Here is a 21961-nt window from a genome sequence, read left to right as displayed (position 1 = left end):
TGAAAAGCCTAAGATGAAGTATACTTCATAGTGTTTGCACAAGAGAGCAATGGTAAAAGAAGAGAAGTGATGAATTCAGAGAATGGCTCAGCAAAGACCTTGGTTCCACTAAAATACATTTTCTTGTGCTCCACAGGACAAAAAAATGCTTTAGCATTCCCATTTTCACAGCAAAGAGCCTACCTTGGTTGTTTGAATGGGTACTTGGTTAGAGAAAAACAGTTTACTGTAGCCTCACATGAACTTTCCAAGGTTACAGCAACTAGCTGTGCTGCCTTATTTCCGACATGAAAGGGCATAAACCATTATAACGCGTGCTGTGATGCAAGCCAATATATTTTGTACTGTTCTGTACTTATTTTTGTTAAAATAGCAACAACAGAATTATAGAAAACCCAGTAGAGTCTAGTTTGACGTATTCAGATGACTGCATTTGGTATTAATTTGTTGTTCTTCCTTAATCAGCACAAAAAGCTTTGCATATTCTCATCTGCTGCAGGCTTAACTATTTACTTGATAATTTTGAGCTATATGTGTTTACAAGCAAGGAGCAATGGTATATTTGATCAGCTTATTATAGGAAGTTTTCAGTGAACTAATTTAATTCCAATGATAGGAGGGCAGCTGGGTTTAACCATTTAAATTTTAGTATCGGCCCCGAACAAAGCGGAAAGCAAAAAGTTGATGTGGACAAGAGGTATTATTTTGTGCTACTAGCTGCTTTGTCACACCATCATAACGTATGTATCTCCATGGCATCTAACTCCATCTACATTTCCTACAGACAATGTATGCACTGTTATTTTGCCCTCAGTTTTTTTTTCTGTTGCACGCACCAATTGAAGAAAAATAAACCCCAAGATATCACCACTAAATGAACATCAAAGACCAAATCTACTACAAGGAACCTACTCTAATTTATTAGAGTTGTCAGTATCCTCAAATAAACATAAGAGTTAGCAGTGCATCATCAAAGTAAAGGTGTTATACATTTAAACATACTGACACTGCAAACTAATTTCTTTGCATCAGTACTATCAATTTATCAATTATTATTACTATAATAATAATAAAAAACCACAAACTTTTCATATTGACATTTGCCCGATAAGCTTAAAAATAACAGAGTAACTACAATTTCCACTTGATTCACCTGAATTCTCCCAAGAGATAAAATATTGATTAGAAATTACACTGAGGTTATGAGTATTTCATCAATAAAAAAAAAAAAAAAAAAAAAAATCTGAGAAATCTCTGTGGCAAGCTCTGTTTACGAGAAACAAGCGAGAAGCACTTACAAAGACAGACAGTTCACACATACCTGTAGTGCTGCAAACACATCTACACATGCAGAGCTTTCTTTGCAAAACTTCAACAAACGTCACGAGAAGCTTTTTCAGAAATGGACACATAAACGTTCCAAAAGCCGCTGACAAATTGGATCGCAATACTTTGCAGAACATGTCAGGTTGTTTTTATTTTTACAAACGTGCAGAAATGCCGAAGGTCTCACATGCACACATGTGCAGCGTGACTGTTTGCCTCCCACTTGCAGTGTCTGTGACGCATAGGAAAAGTCATTAGGCCCACACTTCCTCTCCAAATCTGAGGAGAAGGAAGAGTGGTTGTCTTACATGAAACACACAGGAAATGTGTGGGTGAATGCCAGCATAATATGTAAGTGTGTATGCACGTCTCCTAGTCAAAGGTTCAAACCCCTGGGGGCTGGCGACCAAGGTCTTGTAATTGCTTGCCTTTGATTGTGTTCATGGAGTAGACTGCAGCCCACAATTGCAGTCATTTCGAAAACTTAACTAATGGTTAGCCTGCTTCACAGACAAGATCTTGTGAGTTCAACACAAGTCCAAAGGTCTCCTTCACATTTTCAGTTCAGATTGGAGTGAATATCATTAAAACTGTGCACCATTTAAAGTCATTTAATAAAACATTTATATGTTGACGGTGTTATACTATTGATGTCTTTTAGCATTTTTCTCATAAAAGGCAACAAAATGTAAAAGATCTCAACATATAAAGCAGTAGTTTCACAAGTTTCATTTCTCCCCCCTTTAAACGTATGAACAGCTGGAACTTCTGCTTTTCAATAGAACTCATGGTTCTAATTGTGTAACTAATCACTTGACATCTAAGGATGTGTGTGTGTGTGTGTGTGTGTGTGTGTGTGTGTGTGTGTGGGTGTGTGCGTGTGTGTGTGTGCGTGCGTGCGTGCGTGCGTGCGTGTGTGTGTTTCTCATGGGTTTTTCTTTACAGGAGTTTATGATTTTGCATAACGTCCAAACCAGCACTTCCTTGTTTGTCTGCCTATGTGTGGGTTGTGTGTTTATCTGCATCCTCAGACAGCATCAACAAGCTTGTGGTGTGTATATGAATGCATTCATGATGTTGAGTAGGTGTATTCTGTATGTATGCGTCAGTAGAAGAATTTATTTCACTTCAGCATGAGAAGGCAGGCAACAAGGTGGACAGAGACAGACTGGAGGAGCTCTGGAGCTCCAACAAAAAATAGAGACAGGATGGAAGAAAATGTTTGCCTACGTCTACCAAAGCATTCCTTCATCCTTTAAATACGCAAACCTAACCCACATTATAAAACAATACCGGGTGACTGACAACTTGTCTGACTTGCGCATGTATGAACATGCTACCTACACACAAAAATACTCACACCAGTGATCTAATTTGAACACTGGGGCTGTGCTTGTTGCTGCTATGAACATCTGTCACCCCAGCCAGATCCAGACAACCACAATATAAACAAAAACGTGATCATATATGCGCAAATACACACTGTAATCCCATGCCAGTCCCTCCATATTATACACACGAGCCATGTTGAGAGATGTTTTGAGTGACTTTCAAAAGCAACACTTGATACAGAAGGCAATTGTTATTCTGTGTTTTAATGACTTACTTTTAAAAATAAATAAATAAATAAATCTCCTTTCAGATGTATTTTTCATAGCTGTATTTTTATGCTGTCATTGTTTTCACATGGTGTCTGCAAAGGTGGACAGTAAATAGTTTAATTTACTTAAGTAACTTTTTGTTAATAATTGCCTTCAGCATATATTAATAGTTAATCATAGCCTCATCAAACCTTTTTTTGGACAATACATGCAAACACTCTGGGATGGAGGGGCTGGGCTCGAAGGGCTCAGTTCCTATGCTAGTTCAGTGTTAGCTAGGGTTATGGGAATCTCTGACAGCAGCTTTTGAGAGGTAGCAGGGGGCAGCAACCTTTTGTCTGGATGCTCGTCCAGAGTAGTGGGCTCCCAACATTGTGGGGCTCAGGGGCCGCAAAGGGCTCTGGTGGAGGCCCATCCCTCTTGACCCACCTGGGGCTAGTTGACCAGGCAGGGTGGTTATGCATCCTCCCTGCCAAGTTCCAGTGGTGAGCTGGTGCCTGCCCACCACGTTCCAGGCTCTATGAGTCTTCCACCATTCTTGCCACTGTAACACCCATGCACCCCCAAGTGAACAAACTTAACATACACCTGCTCAACACAATAATTTCTACACACATGCACACATAAAATCCACAACGGTTAAAGGTCTTAGAAATGTAATGTATCTTTAGTACATCAATACTTTAATTTTGGATGCAGGCTGGATTTCATCAAGTCAACTACACAATTAGCATACCATCCTAAAATGCAGTTTAAGTAAAGCAAATATACCCTTGTACATGTGGGCAACCATTTTCTTCACATAGTATTAGTAAAATACCAAAGATAAGGCATGGGTAAAAAAAAAAAAAAGACAAATGAAACATTTATTGCAATTCACAATATATAGAAAGTGTTTAATAAAACTGAGTAGGACATATACTTTATATGCAACTTCTTTCTTATTCATATTCCAACTTCACAAAAGGACTTCATAGGTTTACATAGACTATGCCTTGATTTTAACATTTTTTAACAGCATGCTCAGCAGATCAAAATACCACAATTAATATGTATTTTATTGGGCTACGCATTATCTCTTTAACACAATTCAAACCAAATCATAATCTTGTATACTTTGACATTTTTATACACAAGTATTGTTCATTTTACAAGTCTGTTGACTTTCAAACCCATTGTCAAATTATCAAACATAAGGTACCAAACTATTTGCTCTCATTGATGACAAACAACCCTCTCAAAAGGAAGCTAGGACAGCTGTCTTGCAAGATCCCCAGGGGTACAGAATGCTATACTGCTGAATTACCAACAGCAAATAGACCATCAGGTGTTGTTTACCAGCACGAGAACCTCTGAGGCAGCTCATGTATGATAAGTTCCCTTCTGAATCTTCCAACCAAAGCAGGAAATCCCCTATACACAACCGACTCTAAAAACATGCAGATGTTTAAAAAAAAAAACATGATTATTTTGTACTTTTTGGCACAAAGTTTTATTTATTTTATTTTTTTCCCCTTTTTTTTAACTGAACTATCAGGAATTTTTTATTGCAAAAAATAATTAAAGTTTATAAAATCTATTGTCAGTGATGTTCATACAGATCCATAACAATTGGGTGGGGGGTGGGGGGGCGGGGACGGAAACAAGAATAAATTTTGGCTCTATGCATCTGCAAAGCTTCACCATCTCTGCAAAATTGTTTTATCCCCTCCCTTTTAACTGTGAGAAGCAGGTTCATAACATTACTAGGTAACTATTTCCAGTCTCAAAGTGCAAACAACCCACACAATGTTGCTGGTACCATTTCAAAACTGTTAAAGTTAGAACAGTTTGCAAAGGGCACCTAGCAACAGTTAGCGATCCCGTCTCATGTCAGTGTGATTAAATGAAGAGTGTTATCACTTCTAGTGTTAATCAGTGCTCATCATCTTGAAATATTTCACAGTCTTCAGTTCTCATCCATAAAAACATGTTCTCATTAAAGGCCATCAGCGTTTATTATCAGCCCTTACCTTAATAAATGCTGCTAAATAATAGGCAACATATTAAAAAACATTTTGATGTTTTTTTCATACTTCACTTTAACAACTAATTACCACATGAGACCAGGAAACACAGTTGCTTTAACCTACGGAGGTAATTAGCATATATTGCTACTGAAAATGCACATTAGAGAGCAATGCCTTACCTGTGTGGTGTAATTCCTGAGTAAATTCCTTTTGCAGAGGTCTGGAGTTGGAGAGGATTCCTACAGTGTTAATTAAACCGTCTGTCTTGGAAAGAATTAGGGTCGTGATCTCCCAGACCTCGGTACTCCCACGCTCCCTGAGAAGAAAGGAGAGAAGAAAGGAGACTTAATGAAGGAGTAAAAAGATAAAATGGCTTAATGAACCACCTAACGAGGCCTGTGGCCATTTAATAATCGCTTATTACAGCTTAATTAGAGCAATAATCCAGTTTGTTTGGAGTCATTCATTGTTGACTGGTGGCTGATTGTGTTTTTATGGCAACTGGGTAAACAAGGAAGAGTCGACGTTCCACAGGGCACAAGACGGGTTTATCGGCGGCGTGTCTGTATAAATCCGTTGTAGTGGATGCTAGATGGTGATTAGACTCTTTCAAGCATTGAAAAGATGCTACAGAGAGACAGAAAAATAAATTGTCTTGCTCAGCTAGTTTAATTTGTGTTTGTTAGGACAGATGTTCAGATGTTCTCTAATTTCAAACTAAGAACAACTCTATAGCAGTGATTCTCAATCCTGGTGCCCAGGGTCCAGTCATGTTTTTGTGTTTCTCCTATTCAAGTGAATCAGGTTATTCTTTAATTATTGCAAAACCTCCTCAGCAGAAGCCTGTTTATCACCCATTTGCATAAGTCAGGTGAGTTGTAGCTTGGAAACTTAGAACATGCAGGGCGTAGGGCGTTGAGAACTGCTGTACTATAGCATCTATCAAAATTACTTTTTTCCCCTCAGTGGGACAACTGTATCCAATTTGGACATATTTTTCACCAAGTGAATTACTTGGTACTAGTCTCCCAGAGCCATGCAAGTTCTCCCATGTGGTCAATGTGTGGCCAATGCAAGTCCCTCAAGTTGTGGGCTTGGCAGTAGGACAAAAAAAATTGCTTTCAATAAACCCCAAATATTAGGATTACTAGGTAGTATAAATCTTGGTTGGGCTCTGCACTTTTGTTTTCGCAATGGAAGATGATTATTTACAATGCAGGCAATTTCCGGTAAGCTTCATAGCGTTGAACGCTACGGTTGGATAAAATATAATAAAACCTCAACACAGTCCATGCCTCCAGGAAGCAATTGTTTCTCAGTAGTCAAGAGCCCAGAACCTCTGTACAAAGCAAAATGTAGTACAAGGAGCTAGTTTTTTACCAGGCTAGTAATTACCCACTGCAAATAATCTAGTGATTAATTTGTATTTCTTTTTGTCCAAGTAATGCTGTCCCTCAAGAATTATTCATGGCTTTATTTCAATCTGTCTTAGTGTATGATTATGTGATGACAACAATGCAGAGAAGAGACATATTTCCAGCTTGATGCCATCAGTCTGATCTCTCACCTTTTATTATTGCCTTTGCAGGAAACAGTGCAATAATGAATTATTTTAGAGTGAGGTCACTCATCCCTCCAACTTGGTGTCTAAGTTTGTAAAAAATAATGATGGACATGCTTCGTTTGCCTGATGATTCAGTTAGCACATTGATTCACCCACTATAGAAACAACAATGCAGGGTCTTTTTTATAGGCATTAGCATGACTCGGATGAATCACAGACCAAGCACTGTGCCAGGGGAGCCATCTAAAGAGTATTGCATATAGGGAACACGTGAGGCATCAAATTTTCATTACTCATGCTGGGATCCCATCACCCTTTCAAGGGCTGACTCAGTCTCAGCATGGGCTGTATACTGCTGGTATTTGGCATCCAACGACTACTCTTATGTCTGTGGTTCCCTGCACTGATTCTGAATGATTCATGCTGTGTCAGTGTTTCAGGCTGGTAAAATCCATACAAGAAGAGACTTCATGGACTTTTGAATAACTACTGATGCTATTGATGAGAGAAATTTAATTTTCTTCCTTCCACATTTTGATGATAAATGTGAAAATGTGCTAATAAATAGATTTGCTTATTTATTCATTTTTTTTACTACTTTGTCAAGGTTTTATTACAGTGAATTGATGGCAGCTTTTAATAATCAGTAAAAAAAATGCTTGCACACTCAGGTGTATTGAAATAGAGACACACAGAAGTTTTGGTCACCAGCCCTGCTGGATTTGAAGTCCCCTGCTCTAGTCTGATTAGTCAAACGTTGTCATGTAAGATGGCCCAAAAATAGTCAGAATCGTAGAGAACGTGTCCAAATAACTTTGAACTTTGAAAAGAGGCTCTGTTCAACAATGTCTCTCACAGTATGAGTTGTTTGATGGCTTAAAAAGAAACCAAAAGCTGTCCATGACCTCACCAATTCCTGGAAAGAATCAGATGTATGTCCAGCACACTATGCAACATTGAACAAACATAACTCATGGGATGTGACAGAGTCAGGTGAGGACAACACAACCTTTGTGAACAAACGCATACAAGCGGATGTCATCTTGCTCAGTTATCTGTAAAATCCTCACCACTTTGCCATGTTCTGTGTGCGCATTAACAATGACATATTGTTAATATGTCATTAACAATAATATGTCATCATTGATAATGACATATTAACAATGGCAATATGTCATTGTGGCATGATGTCTAAAACAAATACACACATAACTAATGTCTGTAGAAAACCTCAGACATCTAACAAATGCACGTTTTTAACACAGTAATCATGATTTCCCGCCACACTGTCAATTTCAACATGCCAATTCAAATGTTCTATCCATGGATGTGCACATCTATATGTGATAGTATTAACTCATTCATTTGGAGTCTTGCTTGGATGGCTTTAAGATTACAAAGCTGGAAAACACCTTTTGAGTTCTAAATTTTAAGAATTTCTAAAGGGTTTTGCCTATTTGAACATTTCCAACAGTTTTGGACCTGCCATTTATCACATTTTAATTTGAGGTGCATGTTGGCTAAAGCCATATTTAGTGACTCCATACAATAAACTGTGACAGGGTAAAAATGATGTAATTTCCCCCACAGGGTGAAAGAAGTGTTGCTCCAGGAACATATTAAGTGATTTGCTCTCAGAACATCACACAGAGATCTGTGACAGTATTTCATGAAGAGCGTTTTAACCCTTAGCGTCGCAGCTCACAGACCATATCTCCCATGTCTCTGACACTCTACTAAAATAAAATCCCTCTCTTGTTCATTTCCAGACCGCCAAACAGCTGATGACTCCCGTTGACGAGCCAACGATTTCCATCCCTGTCATATGCTTTCTCCTGTCTAGGCACATGTCAATTTTACGTCTGCGGTTTTGGCATGACAGTTATTGTTCTGCAGTGTGTGAATGATGTCAACAGATTTTTAACATGGGAACGCTGCTAAAAATTATTCGAACGACGCCACAAGATCACGCCATTTACACTTTTCTGCTCCCCACTTCTGTCAGTTGCATGAAAAGAAAAGAAAGAATAATCTAATCTCTGCAGGTGTGTAAATCTTTGACATTTCAATCTGCTCTAATGAGCTCAGGGAGACAATGATGATGTCAGTGGTAGTCATGGCAGTTCCAGTCAGGGCATTGGTCATAGTATTGACTACAGTGATGATATTCTTCCATAAAGATTTTTTTCTTTTCCTGTTTAATATCATTAGCCGCTTGTTATGTGTCTCCGAATAGATTTGAATTGACTTACAGAAAATGAAATCAAATTTGCTCATAGTTGGTATAATCATGCACCGTATGTTAGAGTCTGGAATAAATGTTGTGTAATTCAGTCTGGACTTACCGAGCAAAGAAAGCTCGATTTCAGTTTCCTCCTTTGACAGGTCTATGTGCCCCATGGTAAAACACTTAAGTCCAAGTTGATTACCAATTGGTATGTGAATCTGCGCATCTTTGTGAGTGTGACTACTGTAAAGAGCTATGACTGGTCAGTAGGACTAGAAAAGTGCTATGCAATTCAGTCCAAGAGCCATTTAGCTACGATGTCATTAGCGGCTAATGGTAAACACAGCTAACAAATTGTTTGTGTCACTCCGTCACCATTTGCTTTTGTACAACGTACCTAAAAGGCTACTATGCAAATAATTTATAGGTGCCAGGAACATCTTTGCTATTTTTGTGAGTGTTCCCCTACAATTAGTCTTCATTAACAACTATGTCAACACTATATTGCAAAAAAAAAAAAAAAAAAGACCTACCGTAGTTTTATTCTAGTTCAGATCACATGTCTCAAAAGAAAGAGCATGGGGCAATATAGCACTTTGCTTTGGTGTTCCAACATTGCAAGAAACATTTTCAGTTATGACATTTTCTATATCTCCTAATTATTCACTTATCTCTGATATTCCTTGAACCTAGAAGGTAGTGCTCATAGAGCGCATTAGAATAAGGATATTAAAGTCACAAGAACGTATCCTCTGTCTTTCAAACTATCACAGAAATGGTCTATCAAGAAACTCTTGGGACACCTTTAACACATCATGTGCCCTTTTTAGCTGTATTTTCTAACAAGTCTAGCAAAGGTCTGACACAATTTCGACAGGTTAACTGTTATCAAAAAGCCGAGTCTATATAGAGGTTGGACATAATTTTCATGCTGCCCAGCCTGGAGCCTTTTGTTTGAAAACCTTGAGGTCTGTTGTGGTTCCATTATTATGTACATATTTTTGTTTCCAGCCTGTTACACTTAGATTAAAAAATTACTAGAATATTTTTTGTACAGAGTGAAAATTCAGAATTTACCAATCTAACCACATTTTAAACAGAGTCTTTCTGCAGTTCCTCTCAGGGTTACAGTGGTCAAAACAAAGGCCACAGTCACATCAGCGGATGAGTGTGCTCTGTTCAAGTCCTTTAAATGACTATGGATGAGGCAATGGTGACCAGACATCCATATAGTTAAGCCCAACATTATAAAACCTCTTCTCATGATGTTTTGAAGTGGCCCAGTCTGTCCAGATAATCTGTGAAAAGAGCTAAAGATGTGGTTGATGATTAGAAGGCCTTCAGACCTGAATGGCTTGGATCTCTTCATCATTGAGAAACTACCACAATAACAATGGAAGCGTACAAAAAGCTCAGGTGTGGAAATGTCAAGAAAATCGTAGAACTTTATTCACACTTCCATTCATTCAAGAATTTTGCAGTAAGACAATTTCAGCCTCAAGCAGCTATTATTTTGTATGACTTTGAGCTTTGAATATCCCCATCTGATAATACTTATTTTAAAATGTCTCCTGCCTCATTTTCATTTAATAAATTGCTGAGATTGCAATTTAATTCCCTAATTATGTCAGATGAAAGCCAGAGAACAGAGTAACAAAATGAAGGGAGTGTCCTTATTTTTGTTTGTCTTCACTAGTTTCTGTTGTTTTCAGCAATTTCTCCCGTTTCCTACCACCCTCCCAGTTACACCCTCAGTGTTTTAAAACATATCCAGTTTTAAACAGGGCATGATGTCATTCTGCCTGCGGGGCTTTCCCACATTCATGGCTCAGCTGATAACACATGTGGTGGAAAACTGTTAAAACACTTGGGCGTAACAGTTCCAAACTCCTAACCCGTATCAACCTTTCATGAGAATGGCTGAAAGGAGGGGACTGCTTTACCTCTGCCAGCAACCAGCAGCTTTAAACCTCATCATGCATCTGATTGCACTGAATAAATGCTGTTGTTGCAGGGAAGTTAAAAGGGAGGTATTACGCAAAACTGACTGAGCTTCATATCATGTTATAATGTTATTCCCTCACCAAACATACCTGGAGTGTTGCTTTGACTCTTTCACGCTTCTTTGAGAAATCCTTGAATCTCCTGTGGCAGGACTCTTAACACCTGCTCATACATTGTGCTGTCATTTTAAAGCACCAATTTGGAGCGTTAGTCCCCAGCTGAGCTTCCACCTCATAGGCCACCCGTCCCCCACACCTTCTCCACACAAATACACCAGACTAGCGGCAGCAGCGATTAACAAACACTGATGTGCAAACTACAACTCTTCTTAGAATGGTTGTTGTGATGACGTGCTGAAGGGGCATTGTCGGAAAGGGTAGGAGGTTCTTAAAGGGACAGAGGCCAATTTCAAGGTGTCAGATGCAGCTATGATGCACAGTCAAATTTCTTGGTTTTTGATGTATACTGCATATTTATAACAATTGAAGGGTTACATAGTTACTTGTTTGTGGTGTAAAATGCCAGTATGTGCCTGGAAAAAACTTTATACTTCCACTTTTAAAACCTTACAGAAACTTTTAAAAGACAGTTTGCCAAAACTTGTTGAATTGTACATACTTTGAGGATAATGAACTCTATAACCCCACCTTTGGGAACATATGGTGGCTCAAAAAAAAAAAAAAGTGAGTTCATGTTGCTTAGTCTGTCCCTTTAAAACAGGATAATCAAGCAAATCTTGTGAAAATGTGTCTGGCTAAACCTGTCCGTATGGTTTAACTGTACACCACCAGCCTGTTGTCGTGTCTCATCACATACCAAAAAGAAGTGAATCTAGTCTCTAGAAACTGTGGGGGGGAAAAAAACAATAGTGACTAAAACTGTGTGTGGGAGGATGGGAGGAAAATGAAACAAATTCAGCAAATTCCCACGGGTGTGCTCACATGGGAAAAGCCAAAGATTTGGGCCTTGAAGAGGAAGCTGGACTTGTTTATGAAGGAAATGACATCATGGGGCTTAGCTCAGACACTGACTTCATGCTGACGGCTATTAGCTGTTGGGGGTAGTGAGTGTGGAGATAAAAGGTGAGCAAGTGCAGTAGGTGTAATTTAAACCTTAAAATAAATGGAAGTGAACAGCTGTCAACTTTAACGCAATGCAGTGATTTTATGTCAACTGTTTGTTAAGGTTGTTTAAGAAGATAAATATTTCATTCAAATATGTGCACCAAAAATAAGAGAAATACTTTGGCTCAGAAATGAGAAGTGGAACCCAAGAAATATCTGGTGCCGCTACGATACGAGTTTTGAAGAGCTGACCCAAGAAACTACATTTTATTCATTCAACATGTTTTGTTACTAAATTAAAAAATTAACTTTGAAGTCTAACTTTATAATTAAATGATAACCGATTTGGTGTTTGGTTCAAATGAAAAACATTCCCATTTTTATAGTCTGTTTTGTTTATCCATTTATCTGCACCAAATCTGTCACATGTACTACAAAACAAATTTTGAGATTGAAATTTTAGAATTTAAAATAAATTAATCATTTGTAAAGAAGCAAATTAATTTGCAAGTATAAAGTTCAATAATGGTTAAATTCTAAAAAAAAAAAAAAGATTTGTTGTGGTAATATTCTAGGTTAATTTTAAAACTTATGAACTTAACAAAACATAAGAGCCGTCATAAAATGAGTTGTTGGAATGCTACATATTAATCATATTTTTTATTGTCTAATCTCCAACATTATCTTGTACCTAAAAGTAATGCTTTTAGTTATCTGTTCAAATGTTTCCATTAAAGTTTTACGAAACACTGATTGCCCTGTTTAAAGTGAAAAAGAAGCTTCCTTCTGGCTGTAGATGGGAACAAAATAGTGAACAAGAACATTAAAAGAAACAATTGGTAATCTTTGAATTATTATTGCTACATAAAATTTTAAATTGGTGAAAAAAATGTAAATCTATACCGACAAGACAAGGTACCTCAAGGATAAGGAGTCAAGTTATTTTGCTAGTTTGACGTTATCCGTCACCAAATCTGCCAATACTGGTCTTGTATTGTTGCACTAACAAACCTCTCAGCCGCTTGTTTCATGACAGCTTTTATGTTTTGCCAAGATTTTGCTAATACATGTATAATTTTGCCTATCTTTATCCTTCTTACTTGATTAAACTCCCAATATACATTTATTTGGGAACTCCTTAAAGTAATTGATGCACTTCAATGTTTACAAGCAGGCAGTATCTTAGGTAAAGTCAATCTGCTAAATTTCCTGCCTTGTTGGAACAACTTCAATTGGAAAAAGTTGACATTTTGTTTTTTCATTATTTTACAAATCTCTATACATGACTATATAATTTAGGTAGAATCTGTGGATGATTGATACTAAGGACCATGTTTGTTGCCTTATACGGTCACTTTGTTGCACTTTACACTTTCTGTATTCTAGTTTTTTTGTTTTACATGGAATAGCCTTATTTATGCATGGCAGTGATCAACAATTACTTTGGAACAATGACATGGTGATAGACTTCATGGTGAAGAACACCTCATATCTTGAACAACCTTATTTTTTTTCCCTTTTAAAGTTGAGTTAGACACAAAATGTCCTGTAAACGTATTTCAAGTTAAGCAGTCAGAAGCAATGCATTTCTGAAGCCACATTTTAATGTTCTGTACTTTGAACTGCTGTGTTACAACCTCTAATTGTCTCTGGGATTGAGACAATTTGACTTAAAAACAAAACAAGAAAAAAAAATGGTGAAAATCCTCTCACACAACAAAACAAGACAGGAAGGGTTTGGAAAAGCTTTTGGACCTCCCAAGAGCAGACCTGGACTGAGGCCCAAAAACAAAGCTTGCTGCTGGGTTCAGAATCTGAGAATATGCACTGGATTACAGAGCCAGAGAGTTGGAACATGCCTGGGGACAGTGGTGGAAAACCAATTCTGAGTTTGGCTAAAGATTAATGTTGGGCTCAAAAAGAAGTTTGTTTTGCGTTTCAGTAGTTTCAGTATTTTCCATATGAAATTCATGTAATTTATTGATTGGTTAATATTAAGTTTTCTGTCACTCTGTGGTTAGTAATGGTTAGAATAGTTTGCATTATGCAAATGTCTCTATATAATTGAATGGCATTAAGAAAATTTGATGAGAAGGCAGTATCCCAAAAAGGACTCAATTGCTTCATTAATGAGTAAAATATATATTCACTTTTACAAGGAGTAAAAACAGATGATTTTATCTTTTTGGCTCTAGTAGCCTTTATTTGAAAGTGCTCAGATAGAAAAGTCTGAGAGTAATGAGAGAGAGGAAAAACATACAGTTTAGGTCACCATGCCGGGATTCGAACCTGCGACAGCCGCGTTGAGGACTAAAACCTCCTTATGCGGTAACCCCGTGCCACCACAGCACCCCAATACAAATGATTAATAATGTTTTCCTCAATAACTGTGGAAAGAAGCTTACTGTTGAATATGCTTATTTCAGTTTTTTTTATTATTGTATTTTATATTTAAACTACTTTCAATTAGTATAAAATGTAACCTATGGTTAGACTATATTGGCCAAAGTAGAGATTAAAATTTACTGGTTATGGTAGTTATGGCACAAAATACCCTGCATAAGATAGAACAGAGGGCTTGGTGTATTAATTATGGTAAATGGAGGTCCAGGAAAAAACCCAGACATCCCACTCTCCTGAGACACGTTCCAGCTCATACTGTGGGATGCAAAGTCGTTCCAAGGCCACCTACATAGCATGTCTGGTAGATCCGGGGGTCTTCCTCATAGTGGGACATTTGTTGAAAACATCCAAAGGGAAGTGTCCAGAAGGCATCATGATCAGCTGTGGTGACTGTAGCTTCTTGGCAACTTTCTAAAGCTCTGCTTTTCCACGCTGTGGAGGAAACTCATTTCAACCACCTACAACCATATTATATATATATATATATATATATATATATATATATATATATATATATATTCCTTTAATTTTCTGTATAAATTTCTTCAAAAAGCCACACACTTTAAACTCTGTTTTTTTATATGTATTTCATACATGAAGGGTGTTTTCTTTTTTTCCCCAAATAAAAATGTTTTCAAAAGTCTGTCAAAGATTTCCTTTGCAGGTCTAATGACAAAGAAGTAGAGGGAGTCAATTTACACAAACGGAATGGTCCCATCTGGCCTTATTAGCATACTACACTGCTAATGCTAAGTTTTAATGGTGTGATCATCTCACACACTCATTTTCACTGAATTTGTAATTCAAAATTAGCATATTAGAACAACATATTGTCTCTCACTCGCCCAGAGGCTCGATGCGCGGCGGCGTCAGAATCATTTGCGTCTCAAACTGCAGTTTGAACAGTGAATGGCAGCATTTATTCAATACACAAATGAAATGATGCTTTTGTAAAACACCCAGTGACATATACCATGAAATATCTTTAGAAATCACAAAGCGTGTTGACTGTTTATCCATCAACACACACACGCACAAATCTGTTTTCCTAAATCTGGCACATTATTTCTTTGAGCAGGTGCAAACATAAAATAAATCTACCAACTCTTGGAAAAGCCTTTTAATGTTGCTATAAATCACTCAGAACATCTAAACATGTCTCTCAGCTTTGGAGAAACAACTGTCTTAGACAAATGCATGGACAGACAGACTGACGGATGGACAGGCATTGATAAATAGATCAAATTAAAAACGTTAGCGAGGTAGATTCTTGAGTGTTTAGGTGGGCCCGGACTCACACATTCAGGGGTCTCAGACCACCAGTGGAGCTGATAATAACTCTGGTTATCAAAGTAGAAACAAGCTTTCTTTTCAGAGGAAGACAGAAAGCAGAGGACAGGTGGGGAGAAGAGGAGCGAGGAGGAGGGAGGCCTACATATTTCACCTCCATTCACCTGCTGACATGGCCCCTCAAAGAAACCTTTCATTAGACTCTCTGAGCAGTCAGCTAAGTCTGCCCAATGCTGTCAATTTAGCTGTCATATTACACTGGCTCACTTTCTGCCCTTTCATCTGGGGGATTTTTTCATCTAATGATTTTCATTCGGGTGGACCGGCCAAAGAAGTCCAGTGCTCGGAACGCCTTAGAAGTTGAACCATCTAATACATCACTTAAGTGATTTAAGGGTTTGCATGGTTAACCTGAACACATCTGAGTCCTCCCTGGAAGAAAAACATGCTGGGGAGAGCCTTAAAAGAAAATATTTAAGCAGCTCATTGCCATTAACTGGGGATCTAATGCATTCAGCTCACAAGACACAGTTAGATTCAAGATAATGAGAGGAGGTGAGACTAACAATATCTTTAAGAAAACTGAGAATCCATTTGTTTGTTTTTACAAATGGGGGGGGGGTGAGGGGGGGACGATCCAAAAGATCCAAGGAGGCAAAGTGTTCATTAAAGACTCTAATCAGAGTTGAATTAACTCCAGGTTTTCATTGCATTCTTTTTAGGTTATATGACTCACATATATTTTCTGATGGTGCTAGGACAAGCCTGAACACAGAGAATGGGGAAACATGCTGCAAACCATTGAAAGATGCCAACTCCAAAACACAAAAATAAAACAAAAATGCTCCAAATAAAAAAAAGAAAATAGAAACAATAGCTGCAATCAACAAAATAAATGCAAACAATTTTAATAAAATGCAGCAACTGCACAGGAAATAGAAGCACGAGGGAAAATGCAGCACAAAGCAAAACAGCCAGTATGAAACACTGCAAACTCAGTCCACAAAATGGAAGTGCTCCAGACCACTAGGAGGAGTCGACCACTAAACCCTGTGGGATCAGACCCTCAGTAAAGATAGGATGTCACAATTTAATGGGGTGTCCATAAAGAGGTTGGAAGAAGAAAGAAAAGCTGCATTATGCTTCATTCAAACACACAGTCTTTTAAAATATTATGGAACAACAATACAATTACTTAGTCAATACTGCCTACTCCAGACTCCCCATAGAGGTCTGGAGAATGTCCGTTTTGTGAAACAAGTTTACAGTGTTTCATACTTGTTTTTATAGCAAGCAGTGGATTTAGTTTGGATTTGTTTTAGTTTGGATTTGTTTTGTTGATTGTTGGTTTTTGCATTTGTTTGTTTTTTTCCTGTTTGTGTGTTTTAAACTTTGCATCATTTACGCATTTGCAGCGTGTTTTGCCATTTGCGGCTGTTGACCAACATAGAAATGACCCCATTTTCTGTATGCAGAATAAATGTTTTACACATTTCAAACTGTGCTTTTTTTAAAAAGATAACTGTTCAGGAGATATTATTCAGAGTGATATTTGACTAGTCTAAATATTTTTGCTCTGAAATGAAGGCAGTTAACTGCCATTCAGATTACATAAAAACAGGGAAGTATGCCTCTTGGATACAGCTATGAAGTAGATGATTATTAACACCAATTATAGGGGTTACACAATGATGATATTGTTTCAGTGTTTGTATCCTGTTTGCCACTCACGTTATTTTTGATGAGGCACAAATGATTGTAAAAGCACTGATGCTAGTGACCTTATTGTGACCTCCAACAATCTGATGTTGTCTTTAGTGTCTAGCTCCGTCTAAAACCACACAAGAACTACATTCTTTCTCAATTAAAAACAGGATTCTCAAATGTTGACAACTTTTTTTGAGCATCATTTTTTCTTTTAGAAATCAGTTTACCTTGATCTAAGCTTGGTAGCACAGGTTAGCTTGATCCTTTACGTCCCCCAATATTTTCTTTTTCTGACGGTGCTAAATTGTCAATAGGGCCATTCATAAGGCAATAATTTAGGCTGCCAACACCCTTTCTAAATCATTAACAGGAGGGAAAGTTAGCCAGCTTAGCTTTTTTCTCTCTCTCTTTGTACAGAGGGGAATGCTGGTAGGTCACACACACAAAGGAAGAAGCAAGTAAAATATACACAGAGAGGGCAGGGCTCTTAAAGCCTTCACCTTAAAATAGAGCACATCAATAACATTCACATATTGATGCAAAACTGGGAAGGATTACATGGACCAACTTTCCTCAAAACAAACTCAAACTACCCTCTCGCTTCTCGCAAAGCGTTTCAGGCCACCCAAACATCATAGAGACCCTCTATGTACTTCAGTAGTGTCAGCAAGTTCTCATATAGTCCTGCTCTGTTACATATACTCTGTGGAGAGTATACATGTTACTATAAGCTCAACTAAAAGAAACCTGCCCATTTCTCATGCCTTTAATGTTCAATACAGGCTTCAGGACACTTTTTTTCTAGTGGCTGCACACCTGTGCCCAATCTGAACCAAGAATACGAAGGGGAAAGATAGCAAAGACACAGAGAAAATTAGGAGAAAATGAGTAAGGGTGATTAGTAAAACCATCAAGTTTGCCCACACACACACACACGCACACACACACACACACCCACGCACACACACACACACGCACACACGCACTGCAACACTGTTTTCACTCAGACTTAGAGGACCTGGCAACCTCAACATCATCAGGTTGCCAGCTGCATCGTTTTATTGAGCAGTTCTTCAGCTAAATATCAAAGCATCTAACTTAACAACTCCAGAGCACTGTAAACATAATTTGATAGCAATGTGCGTCAAACCAATTCAGCTGCTTCACAACTGCAAGCAGAAAATGTTTTATGGCAATTCTTGCTCTTATTTTGTTTTGTGGATTTCATTCATCAGCAGAACTACCAAGGTTTATTTCTACTTTAGGACACATGCTCTTATTCTCCATATGGCAAACTGAGAACATTTCTATAGATGTAGTTACACTGTGAGCAATCACGAGGAAGAGAAAATTAAGCAAAAACGATAACTGAAAAACACAATACCGGCAACAAGGCTCGTAGCTTAAAATCAAACAGAAGGTGAATGCCAAGCACAACTTCGGAAACAGCTGTAAGGGAATTATATATGTTTTATTGGAAGCACTAACTACAAACAAAAATAATAAAGAAGCAGGTTAGATAAGTTATTGCAGGCCATTAGAGTTAGATTTTAAAGCCAAGTTGGTACTATTTTGGTGGTTTCCATGTGGGAAAAATACATGTGTTAGTGTCTGCAGTTACTGTAATGAAAGGTGATGATTTGATTTAAAACTTTGTGATGCACAAAGCTAAAAAAGTTCAATGTTTTTCTCCATCCTGAATGTTTTTATGTTTTGTTTTGTTTTTTCTTTTTGCATAAATTTGTCTTTGAACAAATACTTGTTTGCACATTACTTAAGCAAAGTCCAAGGTTGGATCCTGGCTTGAAGTTTGAAAGACAGTGTTTGTACTACTGAAAAGTGTTACAAACATGGAGAATTATTTTCAAGATTAGAATAGATTTTCCAGTGTACCCACTATGCCCCACAAAAACATGGCCTGTGTATTGTGTTTTGTTGGTATGGATCTGTTCACCTTTAGTCATATACCAAAGTAAAAACAATGTGAAATGGCTACACACCAAAAACAGTGTGCTGCAGGAAAAGTTCTGCTTGCAGGGTTAGAGGTTCTCATGTAAAGCTTTTCAACAAACAGACAGTTGGTAGCCTATTATTGCTTCTGATTAGCTTATTTCACTGTAAAAATGATAACAGGGCACTGCGTGGTCAGCTGAATGAACAGACTTGTCATTTTATTGTATACTTTTTGATAACAGCTGTCAATTGGAAGGAATAGCAGCAGTGTATTTGTATTTAACACTTTTTTTATACTTTAATTAGTAAATAACAGTTAGATGCAATCAAATTTTTAATTATGGAGCCAATGCATATCTAGTCATGAACCATGGAGAAAATGTCTCACCATCATGTAGCATGGGAAGCCTCTTTAGTAAGCTTTTATGTTTTCTGTAAGGGGAAACACCATTTAAAACATAGTGGTGTAAACCGTGTGGCACGAATCCACAAAATCGGTACTTTGATCCAATCAGCACACACTTCAGGTGGGAGGGTCAGTTTCCAAGCAAGATGTTTCCAATTCTTCTCAATACTACTCTCTGTGAGTAGTAGTCACAGAGATATGTGGAACAGACAAGATAATGTGTCTGTTCCACAGACACATTATCTTGATCTGAACAATTAGAAGACATGCTTGTCTATATTGGCAAAAAGAACTTGGGAAAACAATTCAAGTCAAAGTTTATTTCTATAGCACATTTACAACAACCTCAAGTGCTTCACATCACAGGTAGATAAGTGATAAAATAGAAAATAAAATTAAGTTTGGTAAAAATAATCTACAATAAAACTGCCAGAAAATACCAAAAACTAATATTATGAATAAAAACCAAAACGATGCTTAATTTCAGCTGCAGCGATTTCCCTCTCCCCTTTACGTTTCCCGATTAATTGCAGTTGCTATGTTCAACACTCCCGCCCCTCACTTCCAAAGTCTGTCATTGGCACCTCAACTTAATTAAGTGACGAAGTTGCAAAGGGTTCAAATTTTTTTTTAGTTTATTTATCTTAAATAAAGACTCTAATGTACTTTTTTTCCCATTATAGTGCAAATGCACTATTTCTGGTTCTCTCTGCAACTTAAATTAATAGTATTCAGAAATATGTCAGTATTGGTTGAAAGGCTGGTGCACTTGTCGGTTAAGGAAATGTAACCAAGTCCAGTCTCTGTTCAGTGATCATAGGGCGTCGTATTTGAGTCAAAGGAAGACCGCAATCCACAGATACATTAATATACAAACAACAAAAAAAGAAGAAAAAAATGGAAGAAAAATAATACTCACATAGAGGCGAGCACAAACAGTTTGGCCACCCAGGATGAAAGAGAGATGGAAACTTTAACTGTGTGTCTAACTTAAATGTGGATTATAGGGTAGAGTGGAAGAGAAAGGAGTAGAGGAGGTAGGGGAGTTTGTTTTTTTTTTTTTACTTTTTTTCCCTCAGTAGTTCAGCTGGAAATAATTAAAGTGCTACTCCCCCTGCTCATTTTATACCCACACCTCTGCACACCCAGGCACACACCTATATACACAGTAAGCTCTATTATCTTTATTATAACTTCCCCCTCCTGATTTATATTAGTTGTCAGTTTTACACAGAACAAACACAACAGGTCTGGCTTGTTAAAGTGGAAGCTACGTATATGTGTGTGTGTGTGTGTGTGTGTGTGTGTGTGTGTGTGTGTGTGTGTGTGTGTGTGTGTGTGTGTGTGGGTTGTCCCTGAGCAAGGTCAGCTAGTACCGCGAGTCTGGTCATCACCAATGAAAACAAACCCGCCCTCTGTCTTCTCCAATAAGAGACCAAAGTATCATCCCGTTTCGCAGAGGGAAGGAGAGGCGACTGACACGTTGACTCGGATCTGAGTTACTGTATCGCACAAAATTGCGTTTGGCTGCAACAAAAGTCATTTTGAAAAAGTTTGAAACCACTGCACATAAAAGTCAGCTGTGAGCCATTTACTTGGAGGCTTGAGACCAGCTGCCAAGTCTTTAACAGCATGTCTTATTGGCAAAGCTAGCACACAGCTGAAAGCCTTATAGATGAAAGACTTTACAGACTGTACAAGGCCTGAGGCTCAAAAGTATTTATAGTGTGAACAAGGCTGGGAAGATTACTTTTTTGGAATGTAATCTATTACTGATAACAGATCACCTGCTTTAAAGTGTAATCAGCGAGGAATCTCTTTTGAAGCACTTGCTTTTGGAAGGTAAACAGAGACTGGTTTTCTAAGCTATCTTTTTTTTAAAAATGAACTCATTTTGAGACTTGATGAATCTCTGCACAGCAAATGGTTACATATTACCATTTTCATGGTCGTCTGCCTTGGGAAGACATAAGTGATGCAGATGTAGTTCAATCATTAGACTTCAAAGAAAAAAATATAAGTGTTGTGTTTCTCAGAATGGTAACTGAATGGTCCATACAACATGGTTGTATCGGTTTCTTAATTTGATACATAGGAAATCATTTATCAACTTAAGTTGCACCAAATGCAAAACATAAAAGGGAGTTAGAATACATTTAAAATGTTGATCCATTGTTTTATGTTTAAAATGTGTTCTGGTTAAATAAGTTGCTCTGGAGGCCTTTTTTTCCATTTCTTTGAGGCAGAAGTGAAACCAAACCACCTGAACAAATCCATCCCACACACTATGCAATTACACACACTCATGTGAACACGCACTCGCACACCGTAGCCGTTTCCTGCCAAGTGATGCAGGTTCGGCGCCAAGAACCTGCGCTGTGAGGAGTGAAAGGTTCAGTGAATGTCA

At 37.8% G+C, this 21961-nt stretch overlaps 1 long non-coding RNA gene across 3 annotated transcripts in view; it reads right to left on the bottom strand.

The window, feature by feature from the left end:
* Positions 1-21961, bottom strand: part of LOC103478381 (uncharacterized) — a 117098-nt gene that overhangs the window by 52362 nt on the left and 42775 nt on the right. For all 3 annotated transcript variants that reach the window (XR_014091491.1, XR_014091490.1, XR_001777394.2), the window contains exon 3: positions 5116-5252. This is a non-coding gene — a long non-coding RNA (uncharacterized LOC103478381). The remainder of the gene's footprint in view (positions 1-5115; positions 5253-21961) is intronic.

The sequence above is a fragment of the Poecilia reticulata genome, chromosome 16 (genome assembly GCF_904066995.2).
Source record: "Poecilia reticulata chromosome 16, P_reticulata-male-v2, whole genome shotgun sequence".
Classification (NCBI taxonomy): domain Eukaryota; kingdom Metazoa; phylum Chordata; class Actinopteri; order Cyprinodontiformes; family Poeciliidae; genus Poecilia; species Poecilia reticulata.
This window is presented reverse-complemented; position numbering and strand designations above follow the sequence as displayed.